This window comes from Anomaloglossus baeobatrachus, chromosome 4, assembly GCF_048569485.1.
Source record: "Anomaloglossus baeobatrachus isolate aAnoBae1 chromosome 4, aAnoBae1.hap1, whole genome shotgun sequence".
Classification (NCBI taxonomy): domain Eukaryota; kingdom Metazoa; phylum Chordata; class Amphibia; order Anura; family Aromobatidae; genus Anomaloglossus; species Anomaloglossus baeobatrachus.
In genome coordinates this window covers 622,682,495-622,701,027 of record NC_134356.1, presented here as the reverse complement: position 1 = coordinate 622,701,027, position 18,533 = coordinate 622,682,495, and the positions used below count along the sequence as shown (strand labels likewise).

At 47.8% G+C, this 18,533-nt stretch overlaps 1 protein-coding gene across 2 annotated transcripts in view; it reads right to left on the bottom strand.

Annotated features, from left to right (window-relative positions):
* Window positions 1–17,153, bottom strand: part of PGLS (6-phosphogluconolactonase) — a 71,649-nt gene extending 54,496 nt beyond the window's left edge. Inside the window, exon 1 of one of the 2 annotated variants that reach the window (XM_075342978.1) lies at window positions 17,065–17,153. The gene's annotated coding sequence lies outside the window, so the exon portion shown is untranslated. Of the gene's footprint in view, window positions 1–16,785; window positions 16,808–17,064 lie in introns of those variants that run through there. The other variant, XM_075342979.1, reaches the window with a different exon arrangement.
* Between the last annotated feature and the right edge of the window lie 1,380 nt (window positions 17,154–18,533).

The window sequence follows — 18,533 nt, the reverse complement described above, 5'->3', positions numbered from 1 at the left end:
GCAAAACATGATCCAAAACACCGCTCCAAATCTATTCAGGCATTCATGCAGAGGAACAATTGCAATGTTCTGGAATGGCAATCCCAGTCCCCAGACCTGAATATCATTGAAAATCTGTGGGATGATTTGAAGCGGCTGTCCATGCTCGGCGACCATCAAACTTAACTGAACTGGAATTGTTTGGTAAACAGCAATGGTCAAATATACCTTCATCCAGGATCCAGGAACTCATTAAAAGCTACAGGAAGTGACTAGAGGCTGTTATTTTTGCAAAAGGAGGATCTACAAAATATTAATGTCACTTTTATGTTGAGATGCCCATACTTTTGCACCGGTCAAATTTTGTTTAAATGCGGATTGCACATTTTCTGTTAGTACAATAAACCTCATTTCAATCCAGAAATATTACTCAGTCCATCAGTTATTATATATATGAAAGTGAAATAGCTGTTGCAAAAACCCATACTGTTATAAAGAAAAAAGGTTAACATTAATAGGGGTGCCCAAACTTTTCATATGACTGTAATATATAGGAATAGATCCCTCGGTGTGTAATGACTCTATATAATATACAGGAATAGATCCCTCTGTGTGTAATGACTCTATATAATATATAGGAATAGATTCCTTTGTGTGTAATGACTATATAATATATGCGTTTCCCTTTTTGTATTGAATTACTGAAATAAATTAACTTTTTCATGATATTCTAATTTATTGAGATGCACTTGTAGAATATAAAATATAATGGCTCCTGATTTACTAATATAGGGACCATTAATAACATTTTGGTGGAATCTTCTTTAAATGGAAATGTAGACCTATCAGATAAAGCAATGGAGCAGCAGATGTTCTCTATGAGGGACCATGTACACAGCGAGAAAACTCTTCCAAGGTAACGGCAATCCTCGTGTGACCGATGGAGCGTCGCTGCCGCTCGGAGACAATACCCAGGGGTCAACTTCACACTTGTTATGACTGACAAAGTCGTCTCGCTGGGGATTGCATTCCCGGGGGCCGAGATGTTTTTAAGGAATGATAGAAACAATGCGTTTACCAAGGAGGAAATAATAAGAAGTGGCTCATAAATCCGACCTAGTGACCAGCGAACCCCGACTGCCAAACATGGGGGCAACCTGTGGATTTCCCAATTTCAGCTCCCGCTACCTACTCTCCCACTCTCTATGACAAAACATTTATGACCTGTACTGATTCATTTAATTAGTAAGGGTAAGTTCACACTTCGGTTGTTTTGCTTTAGTCAGGTCCGTCGTTGCGACGCAATGATGGATCCGTCGTTTTTGAGATGTCAACTGACGCAACGGCTGTGTTATTTCACAGGATTCCGTTCACAGGAATCCTGTAAAAAAAACAAAAAAAAAAACCAACCTGATTTGTCGCGTCTGTTACATCTGTTCTGCGTCCGTTTTTTGACAGATCCATCATGATCCATTTGGGACAAACAAAAAGGTGTACCAAACATGCTGGGCATGCTCAGTAGAGCATGACGGAATCCAGCACTGGATTCCATCGTGTGACGGATTATGGGGGAATCCAGCACCATAGACATACATTATACCTTGTGATGGAGGGCAACGGACACCTGCGTAGTCCGTTTTTTTACCGCTTCAAAAACGTTACATTCAGCGTTGCTCCTGCCTGACAGTCAGTCAGTCAGTCAGTCAGTAAACGACTGATCCGTCACGCAGCAGATGCAACACAAGGCCATCAGTCACAATCCGTCACTATTATAAGTCTATGGGAAAAAAAACTGATTCCTGCAAAATATTTTGCAGGATGCCGTAATTCCTCAAGGCAACGGATTGCGACGGAAGCAAAACAACGGAAGTGTGAACTTAGCCTAACACAACCCCTTAACCACACTTGTTTTGTTTTTGTATTATGGCCATAGTTTTGCTTATCCAAATGTTTGGTTTATTTTTATCCAAATTCATAATTCGCATACTTTTTGGCCAATAGTCCCTCCAGTACAGTAGCAGAGTACAAAATCTGACAACTTTTATTTTTTTGCCCAGTTGAAGAAAACATCTTAAAAGTTTGATAGGATGTAATTTTTTTTAATTTAAAAAAAAAAAAAAAAAAAAAACTCAGAATTTTCCACCAAATGAGATTACATTTCGTGTTCTCATTTTGATGAATTTGGGATGCAAAAATAGACTATGTAAAAAAAATAAAAAAAAACCCTCTAAGAAAGATGCCCATTTCTCTACAGCTGGGTGACCCCAGGCCCATCAGTCAGTAAATGCCAAGTTAGGCCCCATTCACACTGTGTTCCTCTCCCCATTCAGTGGTCCAGTTGTGGCTTCCATCCAAACCCCCTGCAAAACAGGTTTCGGATTTATGCGTCGACTGGGCCATTGACTATATTGGTGCAGACGGAGTCACCGTATATTCTCTGTCAGGCACCATTTTTGCTAGTTACGCTTACTGGAGGTGGACACTCAAATGCAGTCTACTACATCTGGGTATCCACCTCCAATAGACGTAGACTACCAAAAATGGTGCACGACAAAATACGATGACTGCATCTGCACCATTATAGTCAATGGCCCCGTCGACGCATACATCCGAAACCAGTTTTGCAGGGAGTTTGGATGGAAGCCCCAACGGGACCACTGAATGGGGAGAGGAACGCAGTGTGAAGGGGGTCTAAGGAATCATGCACACGCTGAAGATTTGGTGCAGAAATGTTCGGCATGAAATCTGCACCCTCTGGCAGAAAAACACATGCTGTTTTCTTTTGGGGCATTTTTTTTTTTTACTTTTTTTGTAATGAAGTCAATGGATGGAAGGGCTAAAAAATAAAAAAAAAATGCATTACAAAAAAAAAGCCCCAACAATTGATGTACTGCAGATATTTCTGCAGCAATATTTGCAGGAAAAAAAAAAAACAAAAAAAAAAGGCAACGTGGGCACAGCGCTTCAGAAATCTCAGACTTTGCTGGTAGAAGGATAGGCATGCAGATTTGTTAACAAAGGCACCGTGTGCACATACCCTTCTAGTTTGGGGAGGAGGTCACAGATCATAGAGGGCTTAAAGGGTTAATCCCATCTCCAAGATCCTATCCCAATATGTAATAGGTGCAGTAGTAATAATATTAGCCAATACCTTCAATTAGAAATGTAGTATAGTTCTCCTGATATAACCATGTCTCTTACCTCATGTGCAGGGCATTGCAGCTTAGGTATCCATGGTTACAACCACTTATGAGTGCATGTAACTATAAGCTGCAATGCCCTGCACATGAGGTAAGAGACATGGTTATATCAGGAGAACTATACTACATTTCTAATTGAAGGTATTGGCTAATATTATGACTACTGCACTTATTACATATTGGGATAGGAACACCCCTGTATAGACAAGGTGAGGACACTAATATGATGATATATACCTTCCGTGACCTCCCGGCTGGTAGAAAACGACTCCCAACAAACCCCATACTCTAGTCAACAGCCGGTAAAGCAGGACATGTCCTCAGCTACCACTAACACCAGCCCACACGGGTCACCAAGCCGTGTATAAGCACAGAGCCTGCCCGCTCTTGTCAGGATTACCCAAAATACGCATGGCCCTTCCCTTGGCACTAAATACACCAAACCTTGAATCAATAAAGTATTTGCAGCGTCTCCAGACTTGTAGAGACAAAGAACAGCCCAGGCAAAACACTACTTTTTTTTCCCATTAAAATGGAGCAGTTGCCAATGGCAACCATCTGTCATTTCTCAATTACTGCCATGGGCAACAGCTTCTCTTTTGATGTTCATCAATATTTCAATCACGATGCACCCCAGTATAAGTCGGGATCAGCCGGATGTCATTTGGACACGAGATAATGAGCAGAGGCCATAGTAGCGCTGGGAGGAGATGGCCGGGGGCTGAGCTGGACTAGTCTCCTCTCTCCCTGTAGTCCTCGGCCGGATTGTCATAGTATATCTTATATCTTCTCTAAAATCATATAGCCAGGCTCTGATTCAGGCTGTCCGTGGTTTGGGCAGCGTATATCACCTGCCACGTTCCCTTTCAAGAGATTATATATCTATATATAAATCTATAATCTATCTATCTATCTATCTATCTATCTATCTATCTATCTATCTATCTATCTATATATATATATATATATATATATATATATATATCTCTATATCACACATACACTGTATAATATATATTTATATTTTTATCCAGAGTCTTATTATTATTATTATTAATATTTATTCATAGAGCACCATTGATTCCATGGTGCTGTACATGAGAAGTCTCTGCCTGATTTACCCTGCGGCGCTCAGCACTGCAGCTAATCAGGGAGCCAAGCAGCACGAGCTGCCCAGCTGATTGGCTGCAGAAAATATCAGAGGGAGCAGCAGTGTAGACTCAGCACTGGACCTGTGGAGGGTGAGTAAAGCACACACGGCACTACAGGGAAGAGGGGTTGTTTTTTTTAAGCTGGAAAACCACTTTAAAAAGTTAAATTCCCATTTTTTACTTTGAAAAGCGCATGCTGCTCAACTTTCAGGATGCCGGTGGCAGTGCGATCCTGATGATTGACAGCTCAGATCAGCGGCTTCCTTGTACCTCTGCTCAAATTGTGTGCTGTTGGATGCTGCTAGGAGAGAAGAGGTGGCAGCGTTTACAAGCTATATAGGAAAGAGCTTGTAAGCACTGTGCATGGTAAGCCACTTATAGTGCAGGCAATAAATGATTAAAAAGTATAACTTTATGGAGGGTGGGGAGTTAATAAGTAGTAAGCTGGAAAGTGGCTGTTATTATATACATTACCCAATTAAAGCAATTTTTGAACATGGGAATAAACGGGCAATGATTGCAATCGCATGGCTTCTGTCTCAGGCGTCCTTAATTAGATACTTTCCAATACCTTTACCTTTTACTGTTTTAGCCCAATAGCACCTTTGTGTTTAAAGGATACAGCATGAAAAAAAAGAATACCATAGCAATCCATTAGGCACAAAACATGATCTCAATTAGAGAAAACCACGGAAAAAGCAATTGGGTTTAAACCGTGGAAGGGGATGCACACCACAGGCAGCAAACAAGAACAGGAGGACAAAAAGTGGCTAATATGCAAAAGATAACATGTATTTATTAGGTAGTAAACAATTCATTACAAAAATGTCGTGGAGAAGATGGAAAAGGCATGACAACAAACTGGCACAATAGATGATATAACAGTTAATACAAAAAGCTGCACAAAAGGCTGGAGTGGTAAAATGCAATACAGTAACAGCGTAAGTACATAGTCAATCTAAAGAACATACCCAGTGCAGCCAAATTAACCAGGAGTAGAAAAATAGTAAAGTGCCAGTAGTGCAGAGGACAGAGGTCTGGATACCCCCCTAGGAAGGGTAACGCGCGTTTCGCGTGAAAAGAGTGACACGCTTCATCAGACCGTGAGGGATATGATTTTCTCCGTTACCGGAAATGCTAAATGGGCCAGGTGACCCGTCACATGATCCTTATTAGCCAATGAATGGTGAAGAAGTCGGCGCATGCGCGGTCGGCGCAGGCGGCCGGGGATGCGCGCACAGCGTCAGGCAGGGCGTGCACGAGAGGGGGCGTAGCTCCCAGTCCTGCACGCCGTTACCAGGGAGACGCCGTCGGGCAAGCCAGGACGCCAAGCGCGGACCACGCATGCGCCGACTTCTTCACCATTCATTGGCTAATAAGGATCATGTGACGGGTCACGCTTTACAGGTAATTAACCTGTCTTCACATTCACTTTCTCAAACCCAGATTGAATTATTATCTAAAGGCCTTAGTTTCTCTCCCACTAATTCATTTAATTTCTTTACAGCTTTGAAGGACCTCCATATTTTCTCTCGCAAGGTCTTGTTGAAAAAGTTACATTCCAAAAATCCTCTGTCCTATAACCCTACCGACCGGGCAGAAAAAGAAGCTCTCCAGGCTTTGGAAGACCTCCTGATTGAACAACAGGTAGACCAACAAGGTGGTTTTCCACCTTCTATCTTACCACGATCCACACGGTTCCCTCCCTTGTCCCTCTGTTCCTCTGTAGAGATTTTCACTAGACTCGTCTCTGATGAATTTAAACACTTATCAACAAGACTTAGATTTGATAATCTCAACCATGCACAGAGGAGAGCACTTCGTGACTTGCAAAATCTGGATGATGTCCAGATAAAACCGGCGGACAAGGGAGGCAACATTGTGGTCTGGCCCAATAGTCTATATGAGAAAGAGGTATATCGCCAGTTACGCGACAGACAAACCTATTCGAGATTAGAGTCGAGCCCTCTGGTCCCCTATTCCGATTTACTCCACCGGATACTGCTTGGAGCTTTTGAGGACGGTATTATTACTAAAAAAGTCTTTGATGGCTTAGTTGTAACCTTTCCTAAGATTCCGACATTTTATCTTTTGCCCAAAATCCACAAAAATCCCGAAAACCCGCCGGGGCGTCCGATCGTGTCTGGCATTGACGGTCTTTGTGATCCAGTGTGCCGATTTATAGACTATTACTTAAAGCCACTTGTTGAGACCTTACCATCTTATGCCAAAGACACGACGGACGTCCTGAATAGGGTTGACGGGATTTTTGTGGATACTGATACCCTTTTGGTGACAGCAGACATCGAGGCCTTGTATACGAGCATCAATCATGAGGATGGCTTGGAGGCGGTCCGCTTCTTTCTGGGCAACACCAACCGGGATGGCCATTTCTGTGAACTTATACTTGAGCTGCTCCGCTTCATTCTCACACATAACTTTTTCATTTTTAAAGATCGTTTTTATTTACAGACACGCGGCACTGCGATGGGCGCGGCCTGTGCGCCTTCGTACGCCAATCTGTTCCTCGGCTACTGGGAGAGGGGCATCTTTGGCGACGAGGGCGTCCAGGCGGCTGCCCATGCGCAGTGCTGGATTAGATACATCGATGATGTGTTTATTCTTTGGCAGGGTACAGCGGAGCAGCTCACCACATTTATGGATATGTGGCGCCCCTGACCTGGTCAGGCACCACTGAGTACTGCACCCATGCTGGGGACAGTACAATACAGGTAATCCAGAAGGCTGACCGGGGTGTGGAACACAGGCGCATAGTGATCAGGTCTCACACATGTACCCATGAGAGGACCCCTGGGGATCCCAGGAGGGGGCAAGCCTTCACCTTCACTGGAATAGTGGAGGGGGTAGAGCCTCCATCTCCTCTCAAGGGGTGTGGTAAGAGAATCTGGTTGCTAGGTGGCGTAGGCAGGCACAAGAGGGAAAAGAGAAGGAGGAGTAGTCAGTCGAGAGTCTGAAGCAGAGTGTGGAGGAGTGAGCAGCAGGAAAGTGAAGCTCAGACAGGAACAGCAGTGAAGGTCCCAGATGTGAGCCAGTTCAGTGTAGAGTCCAGGGAGCTCAAGTGAGGAGCAGATCCCTGGAGCTGTGCAATCTGACAGCGTCCGCGCAGTGGCTACAGACGGGGGAGAACGGTCAACTAGGAGTGCTACCTGAAAGCCAGCTTCAGCTAGGGAGTGCAACGGAGTGGGAAGTAAGGAGACTGCTAGAGAGCACCAGGCCCAACCGGGCGGCAGATCCCGAAGCGAGGATAGATCCACCTTTCCCTGCTAAACCTGCCGGTGTGGGGCTCTCAAAGCCCACACCACAACACCACAAAAGCCGCAGCCACGTAACCACAGTGAGGGCCCATAGGTCACAGGAGGCAAGCAGCTGGAGTGGCCTGGTCCAGGGAACAAGCATACGGCGAACGAAGGGGAGAGAGAGGCTGCAGCATCTTCCCTGGGTGACCCCCATAGGGACTAAAAGTCGGGGTCACCCCAAACCACCAAGGGCTAAGGAAGGCGAGTCAGTAGTCACCCTCATAAAGTCAGCCTGAAGGATACCTGGTTCCCATCTGGTTCATCCCAGCTACGCCCGGGCTACTCACCCTGCCATCTAATGTGAGTAAAAACCCTAAAAGACATCCTGCCTGTGTGGTCATTCTGCGACTTGTGGTACTACAAACCTACACAGGGCCCTGGGGCTTGCCTCACTCTCAGGAGGCTACTACATCCGACTGCACCCACCATCAGCCCCAGGCGTCCCCTAACCTGCAGTGGCGGTCCCCACTGACCGCAATACTGAGAGTGGCGTCACGATCAAACAAGAAGATTTCCTACCAGTGACGGAGATCCAGCAACGTGGAGTCCCTGAAGGTAACGCACCGACACCGACACTGCACCTGCGGGGCTTCACATCTGGCGTCACGAACAGGATAAGGACTAGACCTGTTCAGACAGGTGACCATGTGCCTAGGCGGTCCGCTTGAAAAATTGGAAGCGCCGCCATATTGCCACCATGAAAAGCGCGCTGAAAAACCACAGCAGCCCGCGCTGGAAGAAGTTACCGCCCACGAAGAGGTGTGGCTACCCAGAGATCCCCTGCAGAGTCCTGACCTCGCTGATGAAGAAAGCGGAAGCGTCCAGAGACGGCGGAGCAGAGAAGAAGCCAGTAGCGTGCTAGAAGAAATGGAGTCCAGACACGGATACCCAGAGCCAGGCTCTGCTGCCTGGTGGTGCCGGGAGCTTGCCATCTTCTGCGACCAGCTGGAGGCCAGGATTGTGCGACGGCTCAGAGAAGAACGCAAGGAGCTTCTGGAGATGGCGGCGGCGGTTCGGACCTACGAGGAGGGAGCCGCGCGACGCATGCCAGACCGAGCGGCGACGACTCAGACCCCGATGCTGCCACCGATGGGTGAGTCCAGAGATGCCCCGGCCAGCGCGAATGCCCCGACTCCTGCTGCTACGCCCGTGGTCCCAGAAGAGGCGCCCGGCGCGGCGACGCTGGACCAGGCCGCAGCCACGCTAGAAGCGGCCCGCCAAATTCAGGCCGCCGCAGCCATGCCCCGCCCGGCCCGCAAAGGTCCGACTGCCACTGCGATACTGATCCGTGCCGCAGGTGTGACACTGACCCAGGCTGCCACCCTGCTGAGCCCAGTCCGCCAAGACCCCACCGCAGCAGCGACGCTCGTCCGCGCCGCAAGTGAGATGCTGAACCAGGCCGCAGCCCCGCCAGGTGCGGCCCGTCAAGCCCCGATCACAGCAGCGACGCCCAGCTCAGCCTGCACAGAGCCCTCTGCAACAGCGACACTGATCCAGGCCGCCGCCATGCCAGGCGCGGCCCGCCAAGACCAGGCCGCCGCCATGCCAGGCGCGGCCCGCCAAGACCAGGCCGCCGCAGCGATGCCCTGCCCGGCCCGCACAGACCAGGCCGCCGCCATGCCAGGCGCGGCCCGCCAAGAAGAGCCTACCTCACCATTTTCCCCGGCCTGCAAAGCCAGAGCTGACACCGCTCCCCAGTCCACAGAGGTCCCTGACAGGAAGCCCATGATGGGAGAGGAGCCCGACTACTGGCGGCTGAAGGCCGACATGGAGGCCAAGTTTCCGCAGTGGTTGGTGGATCAGTGCCTGCGCCCTCCGCGCACCCCCAAGGAGATTCAGGCAACCCCTGCAGCCGCGCCAGAGAGTCCACCGCCTGGGCCAGCTGAAGAACACTCATCCTCAACGCTGCCACAACCAGAGTGCAGCGAAGAACTAAGGGGGAGGGGAGGCCAGGAAGCTGAGGAGCTGACTCCGGAGCCACCAGCAGTGGATCTATACTCAGAGCCGGAGATGTTACCCTATTCCCGCTGGGATGAGGAGGACTTGACACCGTCTGCAGACGAAGATCAGCCCAAAGACCTCACCTGGGAGCCTGCAGGCATGAACCCAGCCCGTAAGACACGGCGCAGCAAAACAAAGTATCCTCCAACACCACAATCCCCAGAGCAGAGAGAAGTCACAGCCAGAGACCTACAAGAAAAACGGTTACTGAGAAGGTCCAAAGCCCAGGTCAGAGGACCCCTTTGCAGAGGAGTTGTGGAGGACTTCAATTTGAAAAGCGGATACGGCTTTATTGTAGCAAGAGGAATAAAAGAGGGCATATTTGTGAATCGGAGAGATGTTCAAGCCCACCTGCCCAGAGGACATTCAGGCAGAAATTTGAAAATTGGAGACGCAGTACAGTTCACCTTGCATCAAGGAGAAAGGGGCTACTATGCCTTAGATGTAGCACCATGTCCCAAAGAAGAAAGAAAAGACAGAGATAAAGAAACAGATGCAGAAAAGGAAACAGATGAAGATCTAGAAAGAAAAGACAAAGAGCCTACAGATGAAACTACCTCAGAGGATGACAAGGAGCAAGAAAACAGCAGGTGCCGTAGCCCAATAGGCCAAAGCCCTGGTACAGAGGAGTAAAGTAAAGAAAGAAGTACCGAAAGTTTGACCAGTTTGACAAGTTGAAAAGTTTGCAACGTTATTGTTTAAGCATGTGCCCACAAAAACTATTGTGAGAAATAAACTTTAAGGCTATGAACTTGCTATAGCCACAAACTCTCGCAGTGTAAATAGTTACACCAGTGGCACCGCCACCAGAGCCAGCCTGTTTAGGGGCTTGGCTCGTCTGCAACCAGGAGGAGTCCGTCCGTATATAGGGCCTTGGCTCACCTGCGACCAGAGAGCACGCCTGTTTATGGGGCCTTGGCTCACCACCACAAAGAGGGTACCTGGTCAGCACCAACTGTGGAGGCCGCCTCTACATCCTGCCAGAAGAGGCTGAAGGCGCGGATCCACCAGGCCAGGTAGACCCTGAAACCACCAGCCCATGAAAGCCGCCTCTACATCCTGCCAGAAGTGGCTGAAGTCGCGGCCAACGGGAGAGGAAGATTGGAGGAAAGGTCTGGGGAAACGGATGGCCCAGACCTGGTTACCAAAAGAAACCGGTGACCTGCCTCCTGAGAGGGTTTTGGGTGGGTTAACGGACTTGTGGGTGGAGGGTGGTGATGTCTGATTCCTGGTGGTTTTAAAAATGTTTTACCATGTTTTAATGTTTTATGCATTTTAAAAATGTTGTCTTGCAGCCCGAGGACGTGCTGGTGATAACTAAGGGGGAATGTGGCGCCCCTGACCTGGTCAGGCACCACTGAGTACTGCACCCATGCTGGGGACAGTACAATACAGGTAATCCAGAAGGCTGACCGGGGTGTGGAACACAGGCGCATAGTGATCAGGTCTCACACATGTACCCATGAGAGGACCCCTGGGGATCCCAGGAGGGGGCAAGCCTTCACCTTCACTGGAATAGTGGAGGGGGTAGAGCCTCCATCTCCTCTCAAGGGGTGTGGTAAGAGAATCTGGTTGCTAGGTGGCGTAGGCAGGCACAAAGGGAAAAGAGAAGGAGGAGTAGTCAGTCGAGAGTCTGAAGCAGAGTGTGGAGGAGTGAGCAGCAGGAAAGTGAAGCTCAGACAGGAACAGCAGTGAAGGTCCCAGATGTGAGCCAGTTCAGTGTAGAGTCCAGGGAGCTCAAGTGAGGAGCAGATCCCTGGAGCTGTGCAATCTGACAGCGTCCGCGCAGTGGCTACAGACGGGGGAGAACGGTCAACTAGGAGTGCTACCTGAAAGCCAGCTTCAGCTAGGGAGTGCAACGGAGTGGGAAGTAAGGAGACTGCTAGAGAGCACCAGGCCCAACCGGGCGGCAGATCCCGAAGCGAGGATAGATCCACCTTTCCCTGCTAAACCTGCCGGTGTGGGGCTCTCAAAGCCCACACCACAACACCACAAAAGCCGCAGCCACGTAACCACAGTGAGGGCCCATAGGTCACAGGAGGCAAGCAGCTGGAGTGGCCTGGTCCGGGGAACAAGCATACGGCGAACGAAGGGGAGAGAGAGGCTGCAGCATCTTCCCTGGGTGACCCCCATAGGGACTAAAAGTCGGGGTCACCCCAAACCACCAAGGGCTAAGGAAGGCGAGTCAGTAGTCACCCTCATAAAGTCAGCCTGAAGGATACCTGGTTCCCATCTGGTTCATCCCAGCTACGCCCGGGCTACTCACCCTGCCATCTAATGTGAGTAAAAACCCTAAAAGACATCCTGCCTGTGTGGTCATTCTGCGACTTGTGGTACTACAAACCTACACAGGGCCCTGGGGCTTGCCTCACTCTCAGGAGGCTACTACATCCGACTGCACCCACCATCAGCCCCAGGCGTCCCCTAACCTGCAGTGGCGGTCCCCACTGACCGCAATACTGAGAGTGGCGTCACGATCAAACAAGAAGATTTCCTACCAGTGACGGAGATCCAGCAACGTGGAGTCCCTGAAGGTAACGCACCGACACCGACACTGCACCTGCGGGGCTTCACAGATACACTGAATCACAATTCCATTAATCTCAAACTCACATTTAAATTTGATTTACAGCAGATTGATTTTCTAGATATTTCCATTGGAGTTGACCCATGTCGGCAACTACAGATTGACGTCTTTAGAAAACCGACATCGGTCAACTCCCTTTTACACGCTTCATCTTCCCACACTTCTAGTACTATTCAGGCTATCCCGGTTGGTCAGTTTCTCAGAATGAGGCGGATCTGCTCTACCTCTGACAACTTTAAGGCCCAGGCTGAAGATCTCAGCTCTAGATTGGTTGCTAGGGGCTATAGTCACCGTTCTATCAAAAAGGGTTACAATCGGGCTCGGAATACCCAGAGGCGGGAGCTCCTACAGTCTTCTGGTCGAGGGGATAGGGGGTTCGGAGAGGTTCGTTTCATTTCAACATTCAATCATGAGTGGCAAACTATGCGCGGTATCTTTAACAAATACTGGCCAATCCTGAAGAGCGACCCGAGCCTGAGCTCCCACTTATCTGACCATCCACTTATGACGGCACGACGTTCCAGGAATTTGAAGGATTATCTTGTGCGCAGTCACTACGTTCCGGCTGCGTCCCATCCTTTTGGCCAAATTGCCCCCTTACACGGTTGTTTTCCATGTGGCCACTGTCTTGCGTGCACCAATGTCCCCCGCAGCAAGACCTTTACAACTGTAGATGGCAGCCGCACTTTCGACATCAGGTGTTACGTTTCTTGTGCGACCTCGAATGTGGTTTACTATGCCACCTGCGGCTGTCCGAAGGTCTACATAGGTCTGACTTCACGGGAACTCCGTATTAGGGTCCGTGAACATGTGAGGGACATTGGTGCGGCCAAGACGGTGGTGGATGTTTCTACCCTTAAAACCCTGCCCCGACATTTTCGTAGCCATCATGACTGTAACAGCAAGTCACTTAGGATTAAGGGTATAGATGTAATTCATGCTGGCAGCAGGGGTGGCAATATTAGGAAAATTCTTGCCCAGAAGGAAACTAAGTGGATTACCATCTTGGGTTCTATGACCCCAGCTGGTCTGAATGAGTCCCTTAGCTTTGCCCCTTTCTTGTAGTCCCTCCCTCCCCCCCCCCTTTTTCTCCTTTTCCCTGCCTGACGCTGTGCGCGCATCCCCGGCCACCTGCGCCGATCGCGCATGCGCCGACTTCTTCACCATTCATTGGCTAATAAGGATCATGTGACGGGTCACCTGGCCCATTTAGCATTTCCGGTAACGGAGAAAATCATATCCCTCACGGTCTGATGAAGCGTGTCACTCTTTTCACGCGAAACGCGCGTTACCCTTCCTAGGGGGGTATCCAGACCTCTATCCTCTGCACTACTGGCACTTTACTATTTTTCTACTCCTGGTTAATTTGGCTGCACTGGGTATGTTCTTTAGATTGACTATGTACTTACGCTGTTACTGTATTGCATTTTACCACTCCAGCCTTTTGTGCAGCTTTTTGTATTAACTGTTATATCATCTATTGTGCCAGTTTGTTGTCATGCCTTTTCCATCTTCTCCACGACATTTTTGTAATGAATTGTTTACTACCTAATAAATACATGTTATCTTTTGCATATTAGCCACTTTTTGTCCTCCTGTTCTTGTTAGCATGAAAAAAAGTTCACATTAAAGGCAATCTAACCTATTAATATGCTCATACAGGTTATAGAATGCTGAAAAAGTCTCATATCAGATGCTTTGTTGTGGATAAATCTTTTGATCACTTTATGTAAATGAGGTCTTCCAGGCTATGGGGCGGACATTGCCTGGAAATGACCTGAACCCAACTGGTTAAAGGGCTTTTGATTCAATAAATTGATTGAGATGAGGAAATCCCCATTGCTGCTTCTACTTAAATGCCTGACTTTAATGATAATATATCACTGTAGCCTGAAGTTATTACATTTACGGAAATATCACCTGAAAGCCAAATATCCCAAACTTTCTGTGAGTTGTGTCCCCCCCATAGCCTGGAAGACTTAATTTACATAAAATGATAAAAGATGATTTATCCACAACAAAGCCAGATGCTTTGTTGTGGATAAGGCTGCTTTCACACCAGTTTTTTGCCATCAGTCGCAATCCGGCAAAAACATGAAAAAAACGCATCCGGCGTCTGTTGCCGCTGGATGCGTTTTTTCCCCACATAGACTTCTATTAGCGGCGGATGGCCTTGCGTTCCATCCGACAAAATTTGCTTGTCCGGCGGGCGGAGGGAACGTTGAAGTGAACGTTTTTTGTCTCCGGAACCCAGCGTCATCCGTCATGTGCTGGAATCCGGCACCGGTTTCCATTTTTTTTTTTTTTTTTTTTTTTTTTTTATAAACTGAGCATGCGAAATCGGATCCATCAAAAAAAAACAAAAAAAAAACAAAACGGAAGAAACGGATGGATAAGGCTACTTTCACACATCCGGTTTTTGCAGTGCGGCTCAATCCGTTTTTTTCCGGTTGCGGCACGCTACTGAGCATGCGCAGTGGAACAAACCGCATGCGGCAGCCGGATGCGTTTTTTTCCGCATCGCGCCGCATCCGGAGTCCATAGGCATGCATTGAAAAATGCACCGCAGCATCCGGATGCGTTTTTTTTTGCCGGACAAAAAACGTTACAAGATACGTTGCCTCCGGACGCCGCTTTAATTAATTTTGACGCATCCGTAAAAAAACGGATGCAACGTAAAGCCATCAGGCACAATCCGGTAACAATGCAAATCTATGGGGATAAAATGGATGCGGTACCGGATCAGTTTTACCCGTTTTTTTCCGGATTGTGCCTGATGGAAAAAACCTGATGTGTGAAAGTAGCCTAAGGCGTTGCATCCAGCTTTTGACGGATCCGGCGTAATTACTCAATGCGGCGGCCGGATGGAACGTCTCATTGAACTTTTTTTGTCTCTGAAACAAAAACGTATTGCGCCGAATCCAGCACGATACAGCGTGATTTACAATGGAAGCCTATGGACACCGCATCTGGTGCGATGCGGCAAAAAACGGATACAAACGCCGGAGCTGTTTTTTTTAAACTGAGCATGCTCCAATTTATTGAGAAAATCGGATCCAGCAAAAAAAAAAAAAAAAAAAAAAAAAAAAATGGACGAAACGGATGCAAAAAACGGATGCGCCAGATCCGTTTGACGGATCAGGTATACCGTATCTATAAAAAAAAAAAAAAAAGGATCAGGCGCATCCGTTTTTTTTCATATTCTGCGCCGCATCTGTTGCATCAGGCGTGCGCCGGATTGTGCCTGATGCCAAAAAACTGATGTGTGAACGTAGCCTAAGGCTACTTTCACACATCCGGTTTTTGCTCTGCGGCACAATACGGCGCTCTGCAGAAAAACCGCAACCGTTTTTTTTTGCATAGACTTACATTAGTGCCGTATTGTGCCGCATGGGCTTGCGTTCGGTCCGGTTTTTGCCGCATGCGGCAGATTTAGCCGATGCCGCGGCCGGATGGAACGTTGCCTGCAACGTTTTTTGCTCCGGCAAAAAAACCACATTGCGCCAAATCCGGCCGCTGCGGCGCATTTTTCAATGCATGCCTATGGACGCCGGATGCGGCGCGATGCGGAAAAAACGCATCCGGCCGCCGCATGCGGTTTCTTCCACTGCGCATGCTCAGTAGCATGCCGCAACCGGAAAAAAACGACGGGCCGCATGTAAAAACTTATGCAAAAGATGCGGTGTTTTCGCCGCATCCGCTGCATAGGTTTCACAGCCGGATTGAGCCGCACGGCTCAAACCGGATGTGTGAAAGTAGCCTAAAACTGACGCGACTGATCCGTTTTTTTGCCGGATCGTGCCTGATGGCAAAAAATTGATGTGTGAACCCGGCCTTAATCATCTTTTATCATACCAGACGTGCACATATGACTTTTTTCCGCAGTCTATAGCCTGTCTGCCCATAGTAATACATTAGAGAGCTCACATTTGGTGACAGATTCCCTTTATACAGATGATATATTAGTCTTATGGGTAAAACATGTTCCTGGCACAAAACTTACAGATGTCAGAAACAAAAAGTGGCCAAAGCCTGACAAATACACTCAGTCACAGCGCAGGGATAGATCAGGGACACAAATCGGAGATGGATCTGGTCTCATCGGAGGGTTTGAGGAGCAGAGATACGTGGACATTAGATAGATAATCAATACACATGATCAATACCGAAAAAGATTAATAGACAGATGTGACAGTGATACACAGGGACCGAGGTGCACAGATATATACAAAATACACAAGACAGCTATACTGGCTGATAACTGAGAACAATAACCCAACTACAAATCCAGAAATCCACTGTTCCGATCACATCCCACATGGTCCATGGCTTTACTAGATATCTCAGGACAGTATCTACACTCTAGGGCACCAGGGCCATCAGAGCTGCATGTGATACGCGCACATATGATGCTGTATATGGGGTAAATATCCACAATGCTGGTCATACATAGCCCTGGTGGGACAGGTGAGGGTCAAAAGGAGGGAAAAAGTCTAGAAGAGCCACTATAGCAGCCATGACCCATCACTGACCCCACAACACATCAATACCTGAACAAAAGGTGAAACTACTGTGGTAGAACTACAAGTCCCAGCAGGCCATGCTGCAACTTGTAGTTCCACAGCAGACGGTTTGCAGCAGGAGGGTCACCTGTTCCACCCAGCTCAGGTTAGAACAATGCACAGCACGGCGGCGGTGGCAGCAGCAGGACCCACACCCACACGCTGACATCTCATGCACTGACTGCAGGCACTCTGTCGCAGCCATGTCTCGCAGCAGCACGCACATCCACCCGGACACCAAGAGCAGAGGAAGAATGGATACTGTACCAGGCACACTGAGCGGCACAATGACAAGACTAAAGAAAAAAAGAGAAGGGAACTGGCAGGTGAGAGGGCGGAAGTGACGTCAGCCAGCCCTACCTGTGAGGCTTCAGTAAGGGCGGAAGTGACGACAGGCAGTGCTCTTCTCTTGCACGTCTTCACTGTTGCTGGGCTCCACAGGAAGTGACGTCAGGTAAGGGCGGAAGTACTTAGATGTAAGTTCAAGTAAGTACTGGCTAATGAAGAAAACCTATTGAATGAAATGTTATAAAATGGCCAAGATAAACTAATGTAGAAATGATATGAGCCAATGGTTACACCCATTATCTCATGCCGAGAACTAACACTATTGCAAGTATTTTTTCTGGCTTCACAATTTAGTTATTTTTTTGAAAAGTGATCTCTGAACCAATGATTGCAGTTTCCCAATGTCCTCCATGTGCTCAGCCGTTTGATTTATCAGTTTTCCAGGCTTAGGGAGCCCCTTGAACCCTAGCTGGCTTCTCTTCACTCTTGAATTTTCATGTTCACCTTCCAAAACAAAAATATATATATAGTAATAATAAAAAAATATATCTGATATATAAAGCTGAGTGTATGTATGTATATATATATATATGTGTGTGTGTTATATATGTGTGTGTGTGTGTATATGTATGTCTATCCACTAAAGGAATATTCACACCGTCGCACGTACAATCACGAAATTTTGCACAGACACCCCATGTGACTCAGGGAACGTCATAGGCTGTGCTTTGAGGGGAAATTTTAACCCCGCGCTTTAAAGTTATTCGCCAATGAACCTGCCTCCATTAAAGTCAATGGAGCTGGAAGCCACAGTGCAGCCAGAACTTCAGAAGAATGCGCAGCCACGCCTATTCACAATGCAGCCAGGGAAAGAGACAGACAGACACAGGGAAAGAGACAGACAGATGCAGACAAAGAGATAGATGCAGACAAAGAGACAGACAGGGAAAGAGAGAGACAGAGAAAGAGACAGGAAAAGAGACAGACAGGGAAATATACAGAGACAGACATTGAAAGAGACAGACAAGGAAAGAGAGAGACAGGCAAAGAGAGAGAGAGAGACAGACAGACACAGAAAGAGAGAGACAGACAGTGGGGGAGACAGACAGAGACTAGGAGAGAAACAGAGAGACAGTTACTATCCCGGGCAATGTCGGGTGCTACAGCTACGGTAGTAAAATATATAAAGCTGTGTGTGTGTGTGTGTGTGTCCACTAAAGGAATTCGCACCATCGCATTTGCAATCACAAAATTTTGTACAGACGCCTCATGTGACTCAAGAAGCGTCATAGACTATGTTTTGAGGGGAAAATTTAACCCCACGCTTTATAGTTATTCGCCAAAAAACCTGCTTATATTAAAGTCAATGGAGCTAGGAGCTACAGGTCATTAATAGGAGCTGTGATTGGTTGCTATAGGCAATGAAGGACATTCTTAGTATAAGAAGC